Source organism: Hirundo rustica, chromosome 15, assembly GCF_015227805.2.
Source record: "Hirundo rustica isolate bHirRus1 chromosome 15, bHirRus1.pri.v3, whole genome shotgun sequence".
NCBI lineage: Eukaryota > Metazoa > Chordata > Aves > Passeriformes > Hirundinidae > Hirundo > Hirundo rustica.
This window is the reverse complement of record NC_053464.1, coordinates 3,838,900-3,862,626: the sequence shown is the minus strand read 5'-3', so window position 1 is coordinate 3,862,626 and position 23,727 is coordinate 3,838,900. Positions and strand designations below refer to the sequence as shown.

Below are 23,727 nucleotides of genomic sequence, written 5' to 3'. Positions count from 1 at the left end.
GTGTGGAGTCAGATTCAGCTGAAGAAATAGCTGTGTGTCTTCAAGACTGGATTCAGACTTCCGCACAAGGGCAAGATGAAAACCAATTAATTTTCTGAAGCAATTAGTGTTGTTCTTTAAACCAGTGAAGCTACTGACTTAATCAAATCTATGTTTAAATACAAATATTTGAGTATACGTCTACATCCTAGATATACCTCTTTTAAAGAAAAAATGTACACAGACCCTAAGCTTTAAAAATCATCAAAATGAATCATCTGTCAATCTCAGAGCAGGAAGGGAAGAAATGAGAATGTTCTCTAGGAGACATCTGTGCTACTTTCTCTAAGTGCAAAATGACAAAGTGCTGTCACTTCATATGTGTATTGCAAATTTCCCAGCTCTGTGAATTATTTGAGATGGAGAAGCCCCGTTGCTGTAAAGCAACTGTAAAATCCTAGAGATCTGAAGAATGTATCAGGCACTTTCTTTAGTGTTGTTACATCACAAAAAAGAAAAAAGTAAATGCCCAGAAAATATGTTTCTTCTGAAGATTCATTTTAAGTAGATTATATAATGGTAGAATTCTTCACAGGGTGTGTCATGGGAAAGATAGAATTAAATAGAAAACCCCCTCATCCATTTTGGTTTTAAACCAACACAATTCCTTTTTTCTCTAGGTGTCACTGCATAGCAGCCAATTAAATAATACTGTTACAAAGATATGAAGAGCTCTATGTTTTATATAAAATCACCTTTTTGGTGTGTTTTGTTTGGTGGCAGCACCTGGGAAACAAAGCAAGGTTTTCTGCAGAACATCGGGAGCAATGCAGGACGAGCACAAGTTTAAGGGCTGGGAATTTCCAAGTTTAACACGCCGGGCCCCTGGGGAACAAATCTACCACCTTCATCATCAGCAGCACTATAAAAATGTACTGAACAGACTGAAGTAAAAGTTCTAGAAAGCAAAAGTAATTACTGGTAGGAGCATGGCCCTGCGTGAGATTTTGGCTTTAGGATGCAGTAGAAACCTGCACAGACTTTATTTTCCATAGTTTCTGTAATTCTACCTTTAATTCCACTCCTTGAACTGCAAGCAGGAGCAGTGAAATCCCTCTCCTGAGGTACCCACCAGTGCTGCCAATACCCCCCACACCCCGAGTGCCCCTGTGCTTTATCACACACTGCGCTTTGCTCTCTCCCTGCCATCCCAGCTCAATTCCCATCCTCTGCTGTCCTGCCATCCCAACACAGACCGCCAGAAACCACCTAAACAACCACGAGAAATCAGGAACTTTGGAAAAGTGCTCTGAATTTCCACTGTATTTTCCCTCCTGGCATGCACGAAAGGCACTGAGAAAAGCAAACAGAATTCCTGAGCACACACTGAGCTCCCACAGCTCAGGGGGAAGGATGAATTCTGGAATTCCAGCTGGGATCAGGGCTCCCCTGGCTGGGTTCCTCTGTAATATCAAGGATGAGCAGTAGGTGGAAGCAAATAACTTTATAAAACGCTGCTCAGCCTCCCGTGAAAGAGAAACCTGCCGCTGGTCAGGTGTTCTACACGTGTCCTTGGCATCCCAACAGGTGCCAACAAAGAATTGCTTTTTCTTCGCAATACTGCCTTCCAGTTTCATGAAACTGCCACTAGATTAGAGGCAAAAGGTGGTTCGCATCGTCTGGTGTTTTTTTTTTTTTTTTTTAGGTTTGAAATTTGTACAGCTGAAATGGACTCCTTTTAATGACTAAAGCATTTATAAAGGAAACATGATCTTAAACGAAATAAGAATATATACACAAATATATATAAAATCAAAACGTACACTGTCAAATTGTAGGTTATTGATTTTTCTGGATATTTTTATTGACTGTTAAATATCTCAAAGCCCTGAATTATTGAGGAAAATACTTAATGTATTTCTCTATCCAATGGCCATTATGTTTCATTATTGCTGCTAACAAACAGGCTGCCAGCAGAAGGATTCATTTGAATTTCATATTAGTTCTATTTCATCCATCCCAGAGAACAAATTAACCACACTGTAATACTTACTGAAGAAGAAAATAAATGAAAAATGAAACCTTAGAATGTGACATTCAAGTCTTCACTAGGTTTGTCCCCAGCAACTCAGGCAGAAGCCTCATCAAATTAACAATCCAGTTCCAGGATTTGAATGGCTTCAACAGTTGCAATGTCAAAGATGTGGGAGAGGGGCTTTATTTTGAAAGGAATAGCTTCATCTCTGTGTACTAACATTGGTGGACCAAGAGGTTTGTGCCTAGGAGCTCAAACCAGGAGAAAACTGGGCCATCTGCACCTATTTCTGATCCCTCAGGGCAGCCTTGGGGCAGTTTGAGTAGAGACAAAAAGGAAACAGCACATCTGATCGCAGACTGAAAATCAAACTTCCCCGGGTTTTAGGGAGATTTCTTGCCTTGTTTCCAGATGAAAGCAGACTGCAAGAGGAAGGTTTGCAAGACTTGTGGAAGCTGGAACTGACAAATTTTATAATAAAAAAATTACTGCTTATAAAAATACTGCTGTATTTTTAATACAGATCTGAAAAGCCTCGTGTGTGTGTGTGTGTGTGTGTGTGTGTGTGTGTGTGTGTGTGTGTGTGTGTGCTCTCCCACACAGCCACCCACCGCCCGGCTGTGCCAGTGAACACCCAGCTCTGCCTTCTTCTGCTTCCAGCCCTTTCTCATGCTCATTTACACTTTTCAAGGCTATCAAGAGTTAAAACTCCTTTTTTCCCCCCAAGGAAAGCTTTGACTTTTTCCTAAACAAGGGCTTGTTTGAGGCACTGCTGCTGCTGGAGCTTTATGGACTGGAGTATATAAACCTTCACACTCCTCTTTCTTTCCCTGCTCTCACTTTCAGGAGTTACTTGTCCTTTTCCTAACGCTCTCCAAACAGTCAGAGATGCACGGGCACGTCTCTGCAGAGCACAGAATCCTCGAGCCTCACTCCTCTCCTCTCTCCAAAGAGATGTTCCATTAGCCCAGGGATGCACAGGTACCCGGGTGCAAACCCTCCACCTTCCTCCTCAGGCAGCCCAAAGCCACACAGAAAATAGACAGCTTTTTCAGGAGATACAGATATAATTTTAAGATGTGAATCAGTCATGTAGCAGTATCCAGCTGTAAACATTTGCTTTTGAAGCCTAGATAAGGTTAAGACTTACATTTGGGCTAGGAAATATTTCATTTTCAAAACTGGCAACAGAGAGTGACCTTTGGTAAAGTTGTCAGTTTGGACAGTACAAAAACACTTAAGATTCCTAAATGCAACATCATTTTGACCTACAGGTCAACTATGAAATTCCTTTTCTATATATCCCTCTATGCTCAAGGCTGAAAACACACAGGAACTTCCAGAACTGTAATTTTTGACAGATTTAAACTGTTAAAACTGGATTTTTAAACTAAATTTTATTTCTCTAATAAAATTGCCTTAGATGTCAGGCAGACCAGCAGCCACACAAACAGTTCTCTGTTTAAAATCACTGAAATGTAGCTGGTCAAAAGATATTCCTGCTAAATCCAAGGAGCTGTTGAGAAAGCTGCTGATGTGATTTCAGCACAGCCACACACTGTGGAAGCTGGGTAAGGTGACAACTGGCAATATATACCCAGAGTAACTTTTAGAGAAAGAACCTAATTTGACCGTTTATGTTTTCAAATTAACAACAGCACAAGGTCACAACACAATTCCTGAAGGAATCTATCTTTCTCAGTCAGGTTTCTTAAAAGAAACAAGCATATAAAGTTGCTTCATACCTCAGACACCTTTAGAATATTGAATTTAATATTTAGAATTTAGAAAATAGGCTTAGCCATATGTGACAGGGAAATAAATAGAAGCTCAAAAATATTCCTACAGTTTTCATAAATTAGTGCCTGAGGAAAGGACAAGACATCATTTGCAAAGCCATGCCCTACTCCAGCTGATAAAATACCCCAAAGAGAGGTGAGGATGCTGAGAGGAGGAGAATTCACTTTGTGAAGATGCTGAAGTGGCTGCCAGGAAGGAGCCTGTGTTTACTGAGAGGGAGCTGTGTGGGCACCAGGTATAAATCAATAATAAAACTATTTCACTTAAGTCCAATTTTCACAAAATAAGTTCCTTCAAGACTGAAGAGGATTTTTGTTGAACTTTGAAACAGAGTTCAGTCATCTGGGGCTATGTAGTGATAAAAAGCATAAATTCTAAATCAAATAGCAATTTTTCAAGCTTACAGAGTGACAGGACAGGAATTATTTAATGGCAGAAGGTGTGTAATGACTGCAGAAGTGCCCTGGAAAATTAGGGCTCTGTAAAAATCCATTTTCTCTTTGATATTACACTACACTTTTGACTATCATAAAAAGTCTAGTTTTATGCTTTTAATATGTTTTCACAAAATACGGCTGTTTCTGTGCAGCAAAGCAGTCACACTCCCAATAAGCTGGCTATGTATTTACTATGCTTTCTTGGGTAAAAAACGTGAAACAGAATTTCGTATTGGACTCAAGACTTCCCTTAATAAACAACCCATGAACCTTCTCACTTCTGCCTTCTCACCTGCTGGGGTGAACCCACAGCCAGCAGAAACTTCAGATGTTTCAGTTCCTACCAATTCTCAAAAATCACAAGGACTCAGGTCACAAATTATGGGTGCTTCATCACTGAGAATGATTCCAGCTCCCAGTGCTGTCAATCCCACTGCATCCTGTAAGAACGCAGAAACAAAGGCGTGGGTGAACACTGCATCCAAAGGACTGTTCTCACCACGAACAAACTCCAAGGGAGCTCTGATGACAACAGCTTCAACATCCAGGAGGAATAAAGGATTGGACTGGAGCCTCAGGCAGCAAGTTGGGATAATTTATCTTTGAGGAGTTTCCTTATGGACCAACAACTCCTTTGTTCTTGCTGGCGAGGAGCGAGTGACTGAGATGCTATTTCCTCTTCCATGCCCAGTGCAGGGTGAACAAGCCCAGTGTGCCTGGACACATCTGCCAAGCTGTGCAGAGCCAAGCAGAGCCCTTTGCTTCCCCAAACACCCCCAGAAGCACACAGCTGAGGAGACAGAGGCCACAGCAGAGCCCGTGGCACAGGCACTGCCCTGGCACAGAGGGGAGCTCAGCCAAGGAAAACAGCCAGTGTCTGTGCCACAGTCGGGCTCCTGCTCCCAAAAACTCAGCACTCAGCTCCCCCAGCGAGTGCCCTGCTCCCAGGGCTGCAGATCACAGCTTGGCCTCTGCTGGAGTGTCTCAGCACCACATCCATGGGCTGCTGGAGCCAGCATGCACACGCTGCACTGCTCCTCCTCCTTCTCTTGGCTGCTTCCCCCCAGAGAGACGCTTTGCCCGATACAGCAGCACTAAAGTGATGAGCAAAGGACCACTGAACACAAACAGCCCCGGCAAAGGGACGGCTCTGGCTCAGTGCTGGTCAAGAGATGTAAAAAAACCACAAATCAAGCCAAACCAACCTCCCCCCACAAATAAAACATAAAAACACACGGCCCCTTCACACCCCTAAACTCCTTTCTTCAATTTTGCCCATAGATTTTTTGGGTTTGTGTATAGACCCATGTGCTCTGAGGAATTAGCCTTCTTTTTAAATAAGGAATATTGATTCCTTAGTTGTAGTAAATACTTTTAAATATCTAATAAACCAAGGCAGTATTTTTAATTGGAGTGCAGATAATAAATATCTCTGTATGTGAGGACATTTCAGCATATAACTGAAATGTAACAGTTCCTGCATTTTCTTTATAACTGATTTCACTGTATGTTCAGACTGGCAAATGCTTTTTCCTCCATAGGTGAATATGAAAGATGAATGCAAAAATGAGCTATGGCATTTGGGAGAGAGAGGTGCCAGGTAATCTTAAAGCAGCATAACAAGAAGTTATTAAACAGGTTTGGAGCAATTGAAAAGTTAAGAAAACCAGTCTCATCTTCCTTTTCCTAAACTAGTAAAGAAATGAAAGGAAAAAGGTAGCCATCAAAATACTTTTTTTTTTTTTTTTTTAAGGGGTTTTATCTTTATTGGCCTCATAATCTGCAATTTCTCATTCACCAGAGAGGTTAAATCAGCTATTCCCAGCAGAAAATCCAGCAGGAATGAAGAAGCATCAAGCATCACACTGTTGACTTTTAGGAGCTGTCCAGGACTAAAACCTCCAGAGTACCCCTATAACTCTCACTCTTCCTCCTGTCTAAACACAAAGCCTTCCTTCTTAAATGCACCAGCCATGAGCTGAGCCTTAGGACTGAGGCTGCAGGCTCTCAACCATTCCAAAGGGAATAAGGACTCATCTCCCTGAGCTGGGTGAGGAGCAATTTACCTGAGCAGGGTAACCACTGATTTACCTGAGCAGGGTAAGCACTGATTTACCTGAGCAGGGTAAGCACTGAGTTACCTGAGCAGGGTAAGAACTGAGTTACCTGAGCAGGGTAAGCACTGAGTTACCTGAGCAGGGTAAGCACTGAGTTACCTGAGCAGGGTAAGCACTGAGTTACCTGAGCAGGGTAAGGACTGAGTTACCTGAGCAGGGTAAGGGCTGATTTACCTGAGCAGGGTAAGGACTGAGTTACCTGAGCAGGGTAAGGGCTGATTTACCTGAGCAGGGTAAGGACTGAGTTACCTGAGCAGGGTAAGGGCTGATTTACCTGAGCAGGGTAAGCACTGAGTTACCTGAGCAGGGTAAGAACTGAGTTACCTGAGCAGGGTAAGGACTGATTTACCTGAGCAGGGTAAGGGCTGATTTACCTGAGCAGGGTAAGAACTGAGTTACCTGAGCAGGGTAAACACTGATTTACCTGAGCAGGGTAAGCACTGAGTTACCTGAGCTGGGTAAAAGCTGATTTACCTGAGCAGGGTAAGAACTGATTTACCTGAGCTGGGTAAGAACTGATTTACCTGAGCAGGGTAAGAACTGATTTACCTGAGCTGGGTAAGAACTGATTTACCTGAGCAGGGTAAGGGCTGATTTACCTGAATAAGGTAAGCACTGATTTACCTGAGCAGGGTAAGAACTGATTAACCTGAGCAGGGTAAGAACTGATTTACCTGAGCAGGGTAACCACTGATTTACCTGAGCTGGGTAAAAACTGATTTACCTGCGCAGAGTAAAGACTCCTTTACCTGAACAGGGTGAGGGCTCCTTTGCCATTCCATAACCAGGAGATTTCATCTCACTAACTCATCCATCTTGTTTCAGAACCTCCTCATCTTTCTGGCCTCTGAAATATCCCATGGCAATCCCACAGTTTAATTACATATACTATTTGTTTGGTTTGAATTTGTTCCTCAACAGCTGACTGGGTGTCAACAGTTAGTTTCATCAGTGAAAAATGAATAACTAGAGCAGTATTTAAAATGCATCAGAGGTCTCTCTCAAATGTTAGAATTCACACCAACACATTTCTCTCAATCCTAAGGAAAATCCTTCAAGTCTTCCCTGTAATCTTCAACTATTTGACACTTGATAAAATGTGAATGTTCCAGTTTAATTAATAAAGTAGGTGATGTGTTGATCCAGGAAAAAGAGATTGCCATACTTATTTCAAAATTCCATTTAAAAGATTATCTCACTGAATCTGATAGCATTAAAACAACAACAAAATATTTCTGTACAAAATGAAGAATCTCATACTAATAAATGCCAACTCAGCATGGTCAAAAGGATCTGAGGGATAAATTTACATTGGAGATGTGATCACCCCCACCTGCTACCCCCACATTACATCTTCTGGCTGTTCTTTCTATATTATAGGCTAAAATACACAAGGATGTGCTTTTGATAAAGTTTTTCTTCCAGTTCAATCAAGTTACCCAAGCATGAATACTGGATAGTATCTAAGCTGCACAATTTAAAACAAAGTAAAATGGTGACAGTAGATCAATTTCAAAGCTAAAAAACTGATTACATAAAGCCCACTTTTTGATGGAGCACAAATGGCACTGTTCCTGAACTCAGAACATTGCTTTGATGAATTATTTTCAGCCCATGGTGAATATAACTGCACACATTTCCCTTAAACTAGAAAGTTGTTAGAATCACATTGGAGCAGAAAAATGTATTTCTCCTTCTTTCTCTATAAACCAGGTTAATACACTTTTATTTGATCTGGTAAATTTTCTAAATTACTTTTTGGCAAGACCAATTCAGAATTTATGATCCTAATATACTGAAACTTTTTTCCTTAAAGACTGAGCACAAATCCTAAACCTTAAAGGGAGGGAAAAAAAAAAATAAAAATCCACAACTTCTTCATGGAGCCTGAATTTTCTGCTCTCAATCCTACTATAATTTAACCCAAGATGGGATGAGGGAACACAGGCTGGCAGGTGATATATGCTTCCTATTTTGCTGTTCATTTAACCATTAACAATAACTGCAATAGAGCACATGGATGATAACGACCAGACACCCACTGAACTGGAAAATCCAATATTCTTTAACAAGGTGAAGGGGGGGATAGGAGTGGATCTATTAAAATAATTGTGCCTCCACTAATATGTAGTATGTCAGCTCAGTAAGCAGTGTGCCCATAGAATGGTTTCCTATACCTTATCTGTTGTTAGGATTTTGCTGGGGTGGTGCTGGTAGCAGTAGTCGTAATAATAATAACAATAATAAAAGATCAATTTATTAGAATGAGTGAAAAGAAACACTGTTATAATGTAAATAGGTTGAAACTTTTCTATCTAGGATATTGTGCTTTCTAAAAAAGTAAAATAACAACCAACCCCCCCAAAACAACAAGCAAAATCAAAAAAAGAGATCAGGGGAAAAACCAAAACAAAACCAATTACAACCTGAATCTAAGGAGTTCTCTTAGTTGGATTCTTGAAATTTAACCAGGTTCATATTTCATTTATACAAGTGCATCAAATTAAAAACTCCCCAAACGACTACACTCATAAATTTTGCATTTCCTCTTGCTCTTAAGGCAAATTTCAGGGGTGTAATCTTCAGTAAACAGAAATGGTACTGAGAGTTCCATCTCAAATGGTGCCATCACTGCATTCCAACAGGAAATGCGAGATCCCTGGCAGTGCTGGGTTATTTTATCACTGCAAGCTGCTGATTTCAGTGCTGACCCCAAACCCAAGGAATTAACGTGAAAGCATTTCATACACGTGGCACATTAAGGTCCAGATTCCTTGCTACAGTAAGGCCCAATGTTTAAATTTTCTCCCCAAAAGCAAAGACCAGTATTTTCTAAAACACATTTTACCTCACTAGTCTAAAACAGAGAGTGGTATTTCTATAAATTCATTCAGAAAAGCACGAAGGCACTCAGGTATGGCCATGCATCTACCAAGTGAAAACACAACCAATATATCCTCTGGAAGATAGCCATTATACACACTCTTCTAAAGCAAAAAGAAAAATACTGTTATGTTTTATCTTAGCTGAACAGGAACAAAAGCATCACAGCAATATCTTCCACTAAAACAGAGCTGCTGGTCTGTGAAACATGTATCCTTAAACACAAACATAATTAACTGCTTTTCAGCACTCACCGAAGCCTGAAAGGATCCTAAAATCCCTTTAAGTGCATAGAATTGAGCATATTTTCATCAAAATTGAAAATATTAAATGAATTTATAAGGTAATTTGTTGGAAATTTGGATTTTTTGAAGGATTACAGATGCATTAGCACAAAATTAGGAAAAGAGGCTTTTTTTACTCACTGTTTTTAAAAGTCTTCCTTTCCATTTTGTTTCAACATATGACAGTTTTGTGTATAAGGGCTGTCCTTAAAACATCTGAGTCACACAAACTCTCTCTTCCACAATCCATTATCTCATAAAAGAAATGCCATAAATGCAAAAGTAAAAATAGCATCAGCAAGTCATTAGGGTGAGCAATGCTCACTGAAGGAATCCTCATAAAGATTGGTATTTCCCTTTGGAAATCCTTGAATGATTTGGAGTTGCAGTCATAACGGGTAAAAATTGCCTCAAAACTGATTAATAATAAAGAACTTTGAAGTAAATGAACCTCAGATCTGCTACCATTTTTGTTTCCTTGTTTCTGTAGCTTTAAATTCCCATTGAATATAAAAGTATTCCTTTTTGCTGCTAGTTAATTTTTCACCTCTTAAACTGATTAAACATGCAATTTCATCATTCCTCATAACAAGTTCAAAAGCAGATCTAAAACTGTGGCTAACTTTACAAAAAAAAACGTTGAAAATCATCCTTTTACACCGGAATCACTCTTACTGAGCCTAACGGTATTAATGGTGCAGTCAGAGAAATGCATTCCATAAAATTACATTACAATAATCAAAGGATAATATTGAGTAAATCACATCAAATAATCACCAACAACTAACACTTCTTTTTGTTTGTTTTTTCACTCATCAGGCTGGAAAAATCCATTTCTTAACAGGGTATAATGATGCAGCAAAGCCAATGTGCAGCTGATGTTCAAGAGATCTCAAGAAGCTTCAGAGAAGCACACCCGGGACAGGATTTGACACCAGATGAGTTCTGAGGTTCTGCAGCAGAGCTGCTCCACTAAATATTGTCTCTGCTGGCTCTCCATAGTGCAAACATCCCACTGCAATTAAAGAATAAAGGTTCAAAACACCCAGGCAGCCCAACTGAGAATCATCAGAGGCTCTGGAGGACCACAACCGAGCAGGGATCTCCTGCTGTCCTCTGAGCTCCTGCAGTGCTGAAGGAACAAAACAACAGCAAGGATTGCAGAATTAACTCCCCAAATGTGCTTCTGAGGGCTCCAGCTAACTGCACTCTACATAATTCCCATCTGGCATCCTCAACAGCAAAAATAACAGAATTTATAGACGCACTCTTCTAAAACAAAAGAAGTGTCATTAATGGCAAGTATTTTATCAGCCACTGTCTGCTGCTTGTCAGGAATTTCGAGGTGCAAAGGGAGCTCCACAAGAGTAGAGGCAGCTTCTGATCAACAGGTTGATTTCTTCATATGTGAAACTAGCTAAGATCATGCATCATTTTTTAGTGTCTAAATTTGACTAGGAAATTGTGGGTAATTCATACTCAATTCTGTAAAGGTATAAAAAGCTTACTTTAACCTATTGAATATGTAAACCAAATACTTAAATAACAATACAGGGTAGAAGGAGACATCCAGAGCACTAAGAGTGATAAAAGCTGTATTTCAACAGAGGCAGGAGCTCTGATATCCTGAGTATGGAGCACTCAGAGTTTGTGATTGTGGGCCAAAAGCACAGCACTGAACAGCAACAAAGCAGATTTCTGGAGCCCAAAACCTAGAAACACCTTTCCCAGTCTAACGTCTGATTGCTCCATCAAGTACATTCCACAGAAGTGAACTTGCAGAAAAAGCAGTCGAAAATCTGAGACAGGATTTCTGACAGCTGAACAAAAAACACTGAAAAACTGCATTTGTGCTTGTGAAACTCCCAAATAATCAAAAGGCAGTAGTGTAAAAGCTCGGAGAGACACTACACTAAAGAGCCTTAACTCTGAAACTGCCACAGGGCTTTAGGAGGAGGTTTCCATGCTCACCTCCCCCAGGAATTTCAGCCACCCATCACCATTTCACCCTGGGCCTCAACTCTCTCCAAAGCAGCAGCTCTGGTTCTAACCACCCTGTTTCTTGGTACATTATTTTCTGACCAAACAAAGACAATAAGGTTTTTCAGCAAGATGAAATAACCATTCTTCACCCAAAAAATAATAATCACAATGACTACTCAAGTCATATTCCTTTTCAACAGCACCCAGATAATGCTGCCTCTTTGGGGATGTTTTAAACCTTCAAACAATATAAGAGCCTACACATATTAACTTTCTTTTACTCTCATTTCTGCTTTAGATGCTTACAAAAAGAGATTGCAATCCATGTTTGTTGGCACTGAACGTTACAGTGATGAAAAATTATTTACTTTGTGTGCTAGTAAATCACTGAGTTCAATTTTTGTAGGTTCTTTTATTTTACTCACAAGTCAGTTGCAGACTTATTAATGGACACAGAAAACACACTGAATCAAAAGCCATGGATATGACACAAACACAAATGTCTCAAGGAAAAAGAAACTTGGAAAATTACAATCTGCAACACTAAAAAGAAGTACTTTTTTTAATCTACTTTAGAATGGGTCACATGTTTATATCCCCCACTGAAATCCTGGCAACCATGACACTGTGATGATACCTTAGTTAACTGCTGTTTTACTGCTACAAATACACACTTCAAAAGAGAAATTATTCATTTGAAACTAGGAAGAATATTTCCAACTCCACATCCAGCAATACCAGGTCGGTTCAAGCCTGGAGAGAGCAAGAAGACTTGAATAAAAGTTATTCAGAAAATGGTATTTTGGCTGGTTGAGAAAACTGGGGTTGGAAAATTGAGGCCGTTGTAAGGTGCTGGTGCTGACACACGAACACCCTGAGCTGGGATGCAGAGCTGGGTGTGCTCACCCATCAGAGGAGTGTGCAGACAAGCCTCCATCTGGGCTCCAGGAAGGAAAACAAAAGTATGTGCAGCCAATATTAGAGACAGAACAGTGGGGTTTGAAAGGTAATTTTCAATGCAATAGAGAAAAAGGAGGGGAAAGCAAGATAGCCTGGTTTATGTTTGGACAGGGAAATTGTCAGTCGAGAGAAGGAGATAACAGAAAGCTGTAGAGAATTGTATAAACTGGGAACCCTACAAGCTTAAGATAGGCTGGGGGAGATGGGAAAACAGCTCTGCTGGCTGAGAGTGATAACCTAAAACCAGAGCTGTGCCCGTATTCTTCAAATGAAGTGCTTTTAATAAGAAAGAAATCCCAGCAATGCTGTTCCTTTCATCTCCACCTGCTGTCATGGTGCACTAACCATGGAACAGGAGTCACTCCAAGGCCACGCTCCGAAGGCTTACATTGCAAATATCACCCTGAACAACCACAAAGACAAACAAGAGGAAGGAAATAAACTCACCAAATTCATAATAATAATAGGAAAGAAGGTCCCTCTCTTGGCTTAGTGAAGCTTCTCCACAGTCCTTGCTTTATGCTATGAGATAAAGTTCTTTTATAGTTCTTTTTGAGTGCTTTTTTAACCCTGCCTGGTCACTGGGTGAGAGGCAGAGCTGACAGCAGAGACAGACCTGCACGTCCTGGGGAGAATGAAAGGAGCACAAACTTCAGCAGCACACACTCCCAGCTGGAGCAAAACAAAACTTCAGGTGTTTAAACACCTGAACAAAACCTCAGATGTTTAAACACCTGAGCAGCTGTGTGGCTCCAGGAATCCCGGAGGTCCCTCAGCTAAAAAAACCCTGCACCCAGAGGTCTGGTTGTTCAATAATGCTGCAACGCTGCAGCTTTTAGACAACTGATGGCACAGCAAGGAAATAGAATTGACCAACTCTCTTGAGAAATTCTGCAGAAACTCACACACATTGCAAAGATTCCAGTGTAACTGCTGGAAAGGAAGGTTTATAATCAGAGACTGGTTCCAAGAAGCTGAGAAAGGTGACAAGGACATGCAAGGATCTGTAACTCCCTGTGAGAGGCACGCAGCTCTCCAGCAGCACAGAGAACAGCTCCGGTACTACAGAACAAGTGTAACACAGCACTGGAAGGAAATCAGTGCAACTGGGAACTCTCCAGCTGTTTTGGAGAGCTCAGAAAATGTTCTCTCAGAAATGCAGGCTGTTTCTGAGCACTGTAGATATGCACATCAGCAAAATCCTTATCTCCATCAGCCCTGGTGCTCTGCTCTGCCTGGAAGGGACAAGGCTCCCCTTCAACAGCTTCTCTCTGGGGGCAGTGATTTTGCTGAAGCACATACCCCAGGCAGGAAAGTCCCCCAGTCAGGGAAAGGTGAGTATAATCCAGAACCCAACACAACCCACACACGGTGCTTGCTGCAGCTGGGCTTGCTCCAAGCCAAAGGGGGAAATCTTCCAGAGGACAAACGAGGCAGCCAGGAAACAACTCACAGCAGCTTTGTGACTAAAATCACCCTTTACACGTGGAAAACAGTCAAAGAGTAGAGAACTAAATTAGCTGTAATTTGAAATATTATGTGAATAATACCCCTAAGGTCTTTTATTTCAAGAAGAAACATTTCAGAAAATTTTAGTGTGCATATTTTCAACAAACCTCAGTGCGGTGCATTAAAAAGGCACAGTGCAAGCTAAAAAATTCCGTGCACACTCAACACCCACCACGGTGTTTGAATTTGGGAATATATGGCCACAGCAAGGCAGAGCTAAGGTATGCTTCCAGCAAACAGCTCTGTTTCCTAAGAGTCACTGGGTTTTTTAATTGTGCATTAATATTTTGCAGCAAAACTAACAGCTGCTTCTGATCGCTCTCATGAGAAGCAGTTCCCTAAAATTAATGCTACTTAAACCCAAAAGACATAACTGTTCCATTAATCTAACTTGTGCCTGAAGTCATTAATATTTCAAGTGCGAGCACAGAATTCGGAGATAAGAACACAGAGCTGAGCTGCAAACTGATGTGTCACACGCTCTAAAAAATAATAATGGTAGAGCTGCAGAGCAATGAAACTACAGAGGAATCACTATGAAAAACTGGGCGTTTACCTGCTCTTGTGTTTATCATGCCTGGGACTCACCCCAGCTCCAAACACGCAGGGAGAAGTGGTGTTCATTGTACCTGGCTGATCTCTCCCTCTCTCAGCCATACACGAGCTGATGTGGCACCAGAGCATCCTGCTGCTGGCACAGCTGGAAATTCACAGCAGCAGCTTTCGCTCAGGGATATTTTCCAGCTATAGGTACAACCCTGTGAGGGAAAGCGGTCTGGAAAGGTACTTGGAGAGAAGGATTGAGAGAGATGAAAAGAAGTTGTCCTTAGCAAAGAGGCTGGGTGCAGCACATGATGAGAAAAAAGATAAGGGTTTCTCAGACTATGGGGGGAACAAATAGGTTTTGAAATACAACCCAGAGTTTTTAGATCATTTAAAAGAAATCAGTCACTTGATGTTTTAGGCGAAGAATATTTCGGTTCTAAAAGAAAACATTACACCAGTGAAAATTAATTAAACGCACAGGTATTCACCAAATACATATGTAAATTTTCAAGTCATTGCTCAACTTTCAGAGCTAAAATAATTTGAGAGGCTTGTTTATTATCCTATACAGCATAATTAATATATGGCCTTATTTAAACAGCAAAGAAGAGACAGAAAAGGTCACATTTTATGAATTATTTTCTGATTCAAATAGTAAATAAATTCACCATGTAAAAGTACAGTGCAATTGACATGTTATTATGCAATGAAAATGTGCAAATATAAACCAGTCATGAGCTCTAAGACAGTCGTATGTTGAAAAAAGGAATCTGATTAACTGCTTGTTATTGTGAATTAGCCCCCAAACTTAGTTTAGTCTTTATATGTTTTAACTTCTTTTTCTCGTTGGAATAAAGCTGTAATAAATGTTGCTAGAGATTTTCTCTAGAAAAGCACGTAAAAAGTAGAGATTCAAAACAAGTTTAAACCAAGAAAATAATTAAGTACAAATTCAGTTTGCTGATACAATTGTGTATATTCTGAAGCCTTGTTAGTATGATAAGACAGTTAACATTTTTCACTGTTCAAATTATTGAAAGACTGTGTCTAATTTTTGCTACTTCTTGTCTCATTAAAGTTCCTGTCTCATAAAATGTTCTCAGTCTTTTAGTAGCTTAATAAAATATTTAGGTATCTTCTCCTTTGCAAGAAGTTGGGTATAAAAAGGTACCTGCCAGAATACTAATCTGGAGATATCCCAGTCCAAATACTTATTTTTCTTTGCAGAGAACAATAACCTTCTGGGCTAACAAAACTGATCTGCAAAAGCAAGGCAAAGAGGTCAGAGTCTCTTCCAAAGCCATCACTCCTAACAAAAGTCTTCCTTTTCCCTTGGTATATCAAGATCCAAAAGTATGTGACTGCTCAGACCAAAAGAAGATTAAGCGAAAGGCAAAATGTACTCTTATTTGAAAATGAAAAATATTAGGTATATGCTCAACTAAGAAAATGATTGGACTTAGTGTATTTTACCCTAAATTTAAAGCACGTGTGCATTCAAAAAGCTCTTAAAAGGATTTTGCTTTCGGAATTACCCAATCCTCAAAACGTAATACAAAAGCAACATTAATTACACAAAACTAGAATCTGCTAAAGCTTGCTTTTTGTTTTGCCATGAAACCTCCTCAGAATGGAGCTCCCACTTCTTAAATAAAACAGAGCTGCATCAGGAGAAAAAGTATTGATCATTTAAACCAACAAGAAGCATTTTCTAGTGGTGGTTTTTGCGCTGATCCACTCAAAGCATTTCACATATTGTAAGGACTTTTCTAGAGACAAAGTATCAGATGTTTTGTGGGAGGCTCCAGGAGGATTTTTCCAGTGGCCTTTTGGTGGCTGACACCAGAGTCACTTTGAAAACACCTCACAGGGAGTTCTCAGTTCCACTGGGCTCCTGCCAGCTGAGGCTTCCCAGAGCCCGAAATGTGCTTCTGATCAAAGCTGAAACGACAACCCAGCCCTGGCAGGAGGGGAGGGAGACGCTTCCATCAGCACAGTGAACTGCAGATTGAACAGAAAACTCCTCTGGGATTCTAGAGGAACATATTCAAATCCTTACTGCACCTGATTGATACACTGTATGAACCAGTCTGTGAATCCATACACTCCAATCTTCTGTATCCAAAATTCATGTCATACTCTGAGACTAGATTTCTCTGGTGACAGTAATTTTTTTATTAATTTGGATTTATAAAAAAACACATTTTAAAAGGTTTGCTTTAACTGATGTGATAAAATATGTACATTTTCCATGAAGGAGAGTATTATTTATAGTTATGTTTAATTCAGTTGCTTAACCTAAATATTATGGGAAAATAGTCTAAAGCAAAAAGGGAATTAATTTAATTGTAATTACACTTCTGCACAAAAGATTAGTCACAAAGGCAGTCAGAGTCAGAGGGACGGAAACGCAAACGATACATTTACAGCCGAACACTGGATTTTCCTCATTTGCAGAGCGCTCCTGTTTACATTTCTAATCCAAGAAAAAGAAATAAATGTTTTACACATTGCCAGGAGCCCTGGAAAGTAATCTCTGCTGGCCGTGGGGCCAAGTGAGGAGCAGAGCTGAGCTCAGCTCTAGCTAAGCCCGTCTCCAGACCTGACCCAGCCCCACGGTGCTCTCAGCGCTCCCTGTCCTGCTGCAGCCCTTCACTCACCCCAGCAAGGGCTTTTCATGGCTGGGCTTTCGGTTTGCTTCTTTAAATTCCACCTCTCAGCCACTCAGATAGCAGAATCAAATACTGAATAATACATTCAGTGAGGTGCTTAATTAGCTGGGTGAAGGTGAAACAGAAACAAAGTCAAATAAGGAGATGTCAAGTGCAGCAGCTCAGACCAAGGAAGGATTTGGACGAATTCTTCCTGCCACAAAGGGAAACACAGAACTTTTCCTAGCACACAATATTAAGGGATGTCATCTTTCCATTCCAGTCCCTTCAAAAATACCAGCTGGGGGGAAAATACACAGTGAACTGGCAAAAACAGGGAGAGCAGAAATCACTCGCATTACAGTAAGCATCATTAAATAAGTCATAGGCAATTAACAAGTTTGCAACAAAACAAACAAGCAAAAAACCACAACACACCAAAACCTCAAAACCAAACAAAAAAAAACCCAAAACAAAACCAAACAAAAACAAACAATCCCCCCAAATAATTACAAGCAAACCAACCCCACTAAACCAAACCAAACATAGAACAAAACAAGTTCCAGAAAACTTAAGTAGAGAATACGAAACTGTTTTAACGGAGGATGACGATCAAGCGAGTAGGTTTATCCTCATTTAAGAAGAGGCTTTCTTCTCCCATATATCAAGTAGCTAAACAAAAATTTCACTGCTCTATTAATTAAATCCATTTCATTGTCCCCGTTGCAATCCAGAGTCAGAGCAGGTCTGTTTTTCTGCCCTTAGCATTAGCTGAGGACTCTTGTAACCAGACAAAATTGCTGTCAGAACTAGCGAATAAATCCTCGCTTTATTTCTGGGTTTGGACAAGCAGCTGGATTTATCCCTGCTCTGCAGTCTCCAAGGGATGATTTTGCCAGTATAAAGGAGCATAACATTACATTTTGGCCCATGCAGGTTTCCAGGGGACACTGCCAGAGACCCTAGGTACTGGCAGAAATTCAAAGCACTTATTTCTAATGGAGCTGAACAGAGAGACTGCACTTATTTAGGAAAATAATAAGGTTTAAAAACCATCGTTGTCACAGAATTGTGAGTTGCAACTCAAAACAAACACGTGGTCCTCAAAGCGCAACTGGAAACCTGCAAGATAAACAGAGAGGGAGGTTTGGCCTCTGACTGACTCCTCCTCACAAAAAAAAAAAAAAACAAAAAAAACCCAAAAACTATGTAGTAATTGCTGTATTTTTAATTTTCACCAAATCCATTGGATCCAGCCAATATTGGCATATCCCTGCCAATATCCTGAATAAATTAATGTCTGTCTATCAGTCATCCCTGCCAAAAAACCACAAAAACTTTGCAGTAAAAGTAAGCAAAGTGAAGGAAAAAAACCCCAAAACAACAGAAAGGTGTAAACAGAAGTGAAGGTGTGCCATGGGGTATGGGATTCATCAAATCAGGCAAGGCAGAAACCAGAAAATGGTTGTTTAAAAAAAAAAAAAAAAAAAAAAAAGGTAGGATGTCTATCTCTTACTAATGTGAACTCCCAAACTGGCATTCCACAACTGAACAGCTCTACAACAGCTTTACTCAGCCACAGTAAGGAGTCATCCCCTGGCAGCAGGTCACCCCCATCACTGAGGGAGCAGCTGGCAGAATGTGACTTTTCTGCAACGACAGCCTCACAAATCCAGCCCTTCTGAGCTTCTGCAGGCTGGTTCTCCCACTCTGCACCCACACACAGGTCTCACTTGCAGAAATAAAATTATATCTGATTTTTTTTTTTTTTTTTTACCTCCCATTAAGTGCAGCAGAAATATTAAAATATCTTTATCCTGATAATCCATCCATTCCACTGCAAACCATTCCATCCACTCTCCAGATTGCCAGGCTAACAGAACAGGCCCTTGTGCCACGAGAGTCTTGTTCTAGTAACAAGTACTCCCAGAAAACGAAACAACTTCATGTACATTATTTACAACCCATGTGCATTATTTACATTGCACCACAGGATGCCTCCTCTTGTACAAATAGTAAATATAAATGTAAACCTAATTGTTTCACCTTTCACCAAAATATAGGAATAGGACAGTTCTCAGAGTTTAGCAAAACTTGGATTTATTTTTTCTTCCTCATTTATGGGTTATTTCTGCTTTCATTTTTAAAATACCTTTAAGATTTACTTCTAAATCCTAAATCACTAAAAATCTCAGAAATAGCCATCTTAAAACAAGGGAACTTGGAATATTTTGTACTTCAGTGCTGAATTTCTTTTTCTCTCACATTCATACTGGGTATCTATAAATGTCTAGAACCCAGAACTTTTGCCTCAATAGATCTGCCTTTAATGAGCTACAGAATTGATCCAGATAACAGCTAATGCCAACACTGCTTTGGAGAGTCTCAGCATCCTTAGGATTTCCAGATGCCAGGACAAATGCCATGCACCTTGAAATTTCAAACATATGGCACAGAACTTTAGGGGGAAAAACCAAAATTGCAGAGTTGCAAAAGAAGTATTAAAATATCATTTACTGCAAAAAGCAGTACCATTGAGAGGTACCGTGTTAGGAGCTGAGCACCACAATTCAGGTTGTAGCATCTCCCTAAAGGACCACAGAATTTTCCCAGTAGAAGTACAGACCATTCCATATGAAGGACTGCACAATGGAGAATTCTGGGGGTTGTTTTTCCTCTCCTTCTTGAGAACAAGAGTATTCCCAGCTGCAGTGTTCAGCCGGCTGGAAGTGCAGTGGAACATTTCCTTGCTCCTGCAATCACTGCAAGAACATGAAGCTGTGTTTCTTAGTTCACGGTTTCAAGCTCTGCAAAAACATTCCCACAAATGCAGAGCCAAAAAAAACGGTGTCGTGAATACAGTGGAAGTATTCCATACTGTAGCCTCTGGGCTTAAAGTAAATGACTTTTGATTAGACTCATAAATTACTGAACATGTGGCTCCAGCAGTTGTCAGGAGTTATCAGATAACACAAACTTTACATGGAATCAGAACGAATTCCTGCACAGTGCTACTGCTGTAAAGGCTGCAACAACAATGGCAGACATATCATTAAATGGGCAAACCTAGAAATATAATTAAATTAACTGATAATCATCTCTCTTCTTCTATCCAGACTCTAATTTAATGCACTTGCAAATGTAATGAGGTTCACTGAATTGAAAAATACTGTGGAAATAACAGAAACAAGATTAAATTAATTGCACGACATACTGATAAGAAAGCTTGCTTCAAATTATGTGAAGCACATTTCCAAAAGCCATTAAAAGGCCAGGCACATATCATGCACCTTGATGACAAATAACACATTTAAATTTTTTTTTTTTACTAACTGGAATATCCATTGTGTTTCCTAGAACCATATGCTAATTGGTTGGTGCTCTCTCATCTTCAGGTAAATAAACATGTGAAAAACACTCGGGCAGTGAAAAATTAAAATCTGACCAATGACCAAAATTACTTCTGCTCCAATCATTTCCATGTGATTCACACCACTGAATTTGAGATGAAGACATGCTAAATGCATTTATACCTTGCAGCAGCTCGGGTGAAAAATTATGTTTTCTTTCCTAAGAAACCACAATTTAAATTTCCACAAACAGGGAGAAAGCATTCTTTCTGAAGACAAAATAACCAGCTCAGGTGTGCCTGGAAGTGTTCTGGACAATGCAGCATCTCTGAAGCACCATCATCCATTTTTATGGTTTGTTTTCTTTTCTTAACAAGAACCCTGAACAGGAATTCCACCATCTCTCTACATACCCCGTGCAAACACTCGACTGCATTTGATGCTTTCATTTAAAAAACAAGAAAATCCTCACATAAAAGCACATTAGACATTTTAGATCGTTTATTTGAAAGGAAACATTGTCTGGCATGTGCCAGTAGACCAAAATTTCAAACACCAGTGGGAGCTACAAGGCATCCCATGCCAAGGATTTCAGTCGAATCCTGTCAAGTAATTCCAAATTTGTATTTCCTTACACCGAGATTAACAACAAAGGATTTGCATTAGCAGCCACTTAAATCCACACTCCCCTGACACATTCCAGAGGGCAAACAGAGGGCTGGAACCAGAGTTTCTTGTTTTAACAGTGAAAAGCAGACAATGGCTATTCCCAAGCTGGATTTCTGAGCAGCACCACGCCGCAGTGACAAGAAGAATACAAAATCACAGCTGGCCAAGACACTCCTGCGCTGCAGAGCAAAGAAGAAGGAGGAGAAAAGTCGAGAAATATTGTATTAAATCACAGGGCATCATCCTTTAATAGCAGGGCGCCCGGGTCCTGACCCGACAAAAGGTCAAGCAGACACTTGGAAGAAGGTGAGAACTCCACTGATATCAGCTCAACTGATGAAATGGAAGCCAAGCAAGGAAGAAGCTCCAAAGGCAGCAAATCCTGATGGCACAAAGCTTCCTTCATGTCCTTGTTCTTTCAAAGGCCTTTGTAGAAAATTCCCCAAGAGACGCTGAATCGTTTTCCTTCCAGCCTGGATCCATCTGAGCTGGCTCTCGGAGCTGGGGCAGCTCTGCCAGGCTGGGCATCCTCTGCTGCCCAGGGGCTGGGCTCTGCTGAGCAGGATCCTTCTCTGGGGCCACCATGGAGAGCTTGGAACAGCCAGAGAGGACAGCAGCCTTGATACACTTCAACCTGAGTCTCATCCTGTTGGTATTCTAATTATCCCTTCTGAATCTGGGACCTTTAAAGACCTTTTACTAGGTATTTAATAGAGATCTATCGTAATTTTCTACGCTTCTGTGTTTTTATAAACAACCCGTTAAGTTCTGAGCTTTAATAATGATCACTCTCAGGATTTCCTGTAGTAAAATTGCTCATTATTTACTAATTATTCAATTCTTAAGGAAGGGAAATTGTGAAATTAGAGGTGTATGGATGTACTTGGGGAGAATTCCAGGAGGGTTTATGTTGTTATAAACGATGCTTCAAAAGGAAAACTCACTGTTTATACTGCATATATGTCTTGTTATTCATAAAAAACAAGCATTATTCCAGGAACAGATGGTTTGTCAAGGTGGCCAAACATGATTTTATTTTCTATTTTCAACATGCCTTCAGTATAACTTTACTTCCAAAAAGATCTGGTCCTAAGATCCATTAAACACTGACAATAGAGTAGAAATTGGTGTTAATTAGTCTGGGCCTCCTCCCAAATCTCTACCAATTAAACCAAGTGTTTAGTGCTATTAAGCTTACATGTTATAAATCTTCATCTGCATAACAGTGCTACAAAATGGAAAAGGAGGAAAGCAGGAGAGTATGCAAAAAGGAAAAAAAACAAAACAAAACAAAACAAAACAAAAAACCCAACAAAACAAACAAAGAAACAAAAAAAAACCTAAAAATTAGCTGAAATGTTAAAAAATTAAAACCAGCTCCTTCCAGCTCCTTCCTTTTCTTCCCCTCTAAGTTACCAGCACAAATAGGCATTTTAAAACTCATAACTGTGTGTAAGATTCATATTATGGTTTTTAGGGTTCAAAATAAATTTTACACGTCATGTAAAAGGGCAAAACTGAATTCTCCAAGGGTGATTTCCCTACACGGTCTCATGTATTGGTCATTTGTAATATAAGGGATTAAAGCTGGGTGGGGAGGAAGGAGAAAAGCTTTTTAATCTCCTCCAAGATAAAAGCGAAGCTTGGAAATTTGTGTGAGAAAGAGCACCCTAATGCAGAGCACTGCGACGGACCAGTAAACACTGAAGAATTTCACATCCAGCAAGTCAGGTGTCTGAACAGAGCTTTGTGCTTTGGAATGTTGGCTCACAGCAGTGACCATCCACTCCAGTGTCTCATCCCTCCCTGTGCTCATCCCAGGTGCTTCAAAACAAGACAGAAACAAATGGTCTCTGCTCCTATTCCATTTCTAAAATCACTTTTGACTAACCTACTGCTGAGAGAAAATGTTGATTTACAGGTACTTAAATATCTGTACAAATGCTTACAGGAAAAATCACTCATCTTTCTGAGCAGAAGCACAGTGTCTTTTTTAAAAACCTCACAACTCTACGAGCACATCCAAACCCAGTGGTCCCACAGCCTCCCTAACCCTTGCTCTGGGGTTTGTGTAACCTCTCTGTCAACAGCGTTTTCCTAATGTCTGGAAAGCATTTCCTGTGTTGCAGCCTGTGTCCATCATCCTTTCACTGCACTTCCAGGGAGTCTGGCTCCATCTTTGGGGTGCATTTAGCTGGTCAATAAAGCACCAGCTTGATTCCCCAAACAGGCTCCGTTCTCCTGCACCCCTTAGGCAGGAGCAAGGCACAGACAGAGCCAGAGCAAGCTCCCTGCAGGGTTCAGGCACTGTGCAAGGGGCACAGGACCCCAGCTCGTGCTCCTCTTCCACCCTGGCACAGCCACTGCAATCCCAGTGTTTGTTCCTTTTGCAGGCAAGGTTCTCAGTTGGGGACAGGAAGCCTTGGTAAAGATGCCAGCTGCATTCCCTGAGCAGGGGCAGTGGCAAAGGCAGCAGGGCTAGAAGGTGACAAATTGCATTATGGTAACAGCAGCTCTCACAAGC

General features: G+C 40.5%; 1 protein-coding gene across 7 annotated transcripts in view; it reads right to left on the bottom strand.

Moving 5' to 3' along the window:
• RBFOX1 (RNA binding fox-1 homolog 1) overlaps positions 1 to 23,727 on the bottom strand; it is a 1,151,472-nt gene that overhangs the window by 521,335 nt on the left and 606,410 nt on the right. The window lies entirely within an intron of this gene.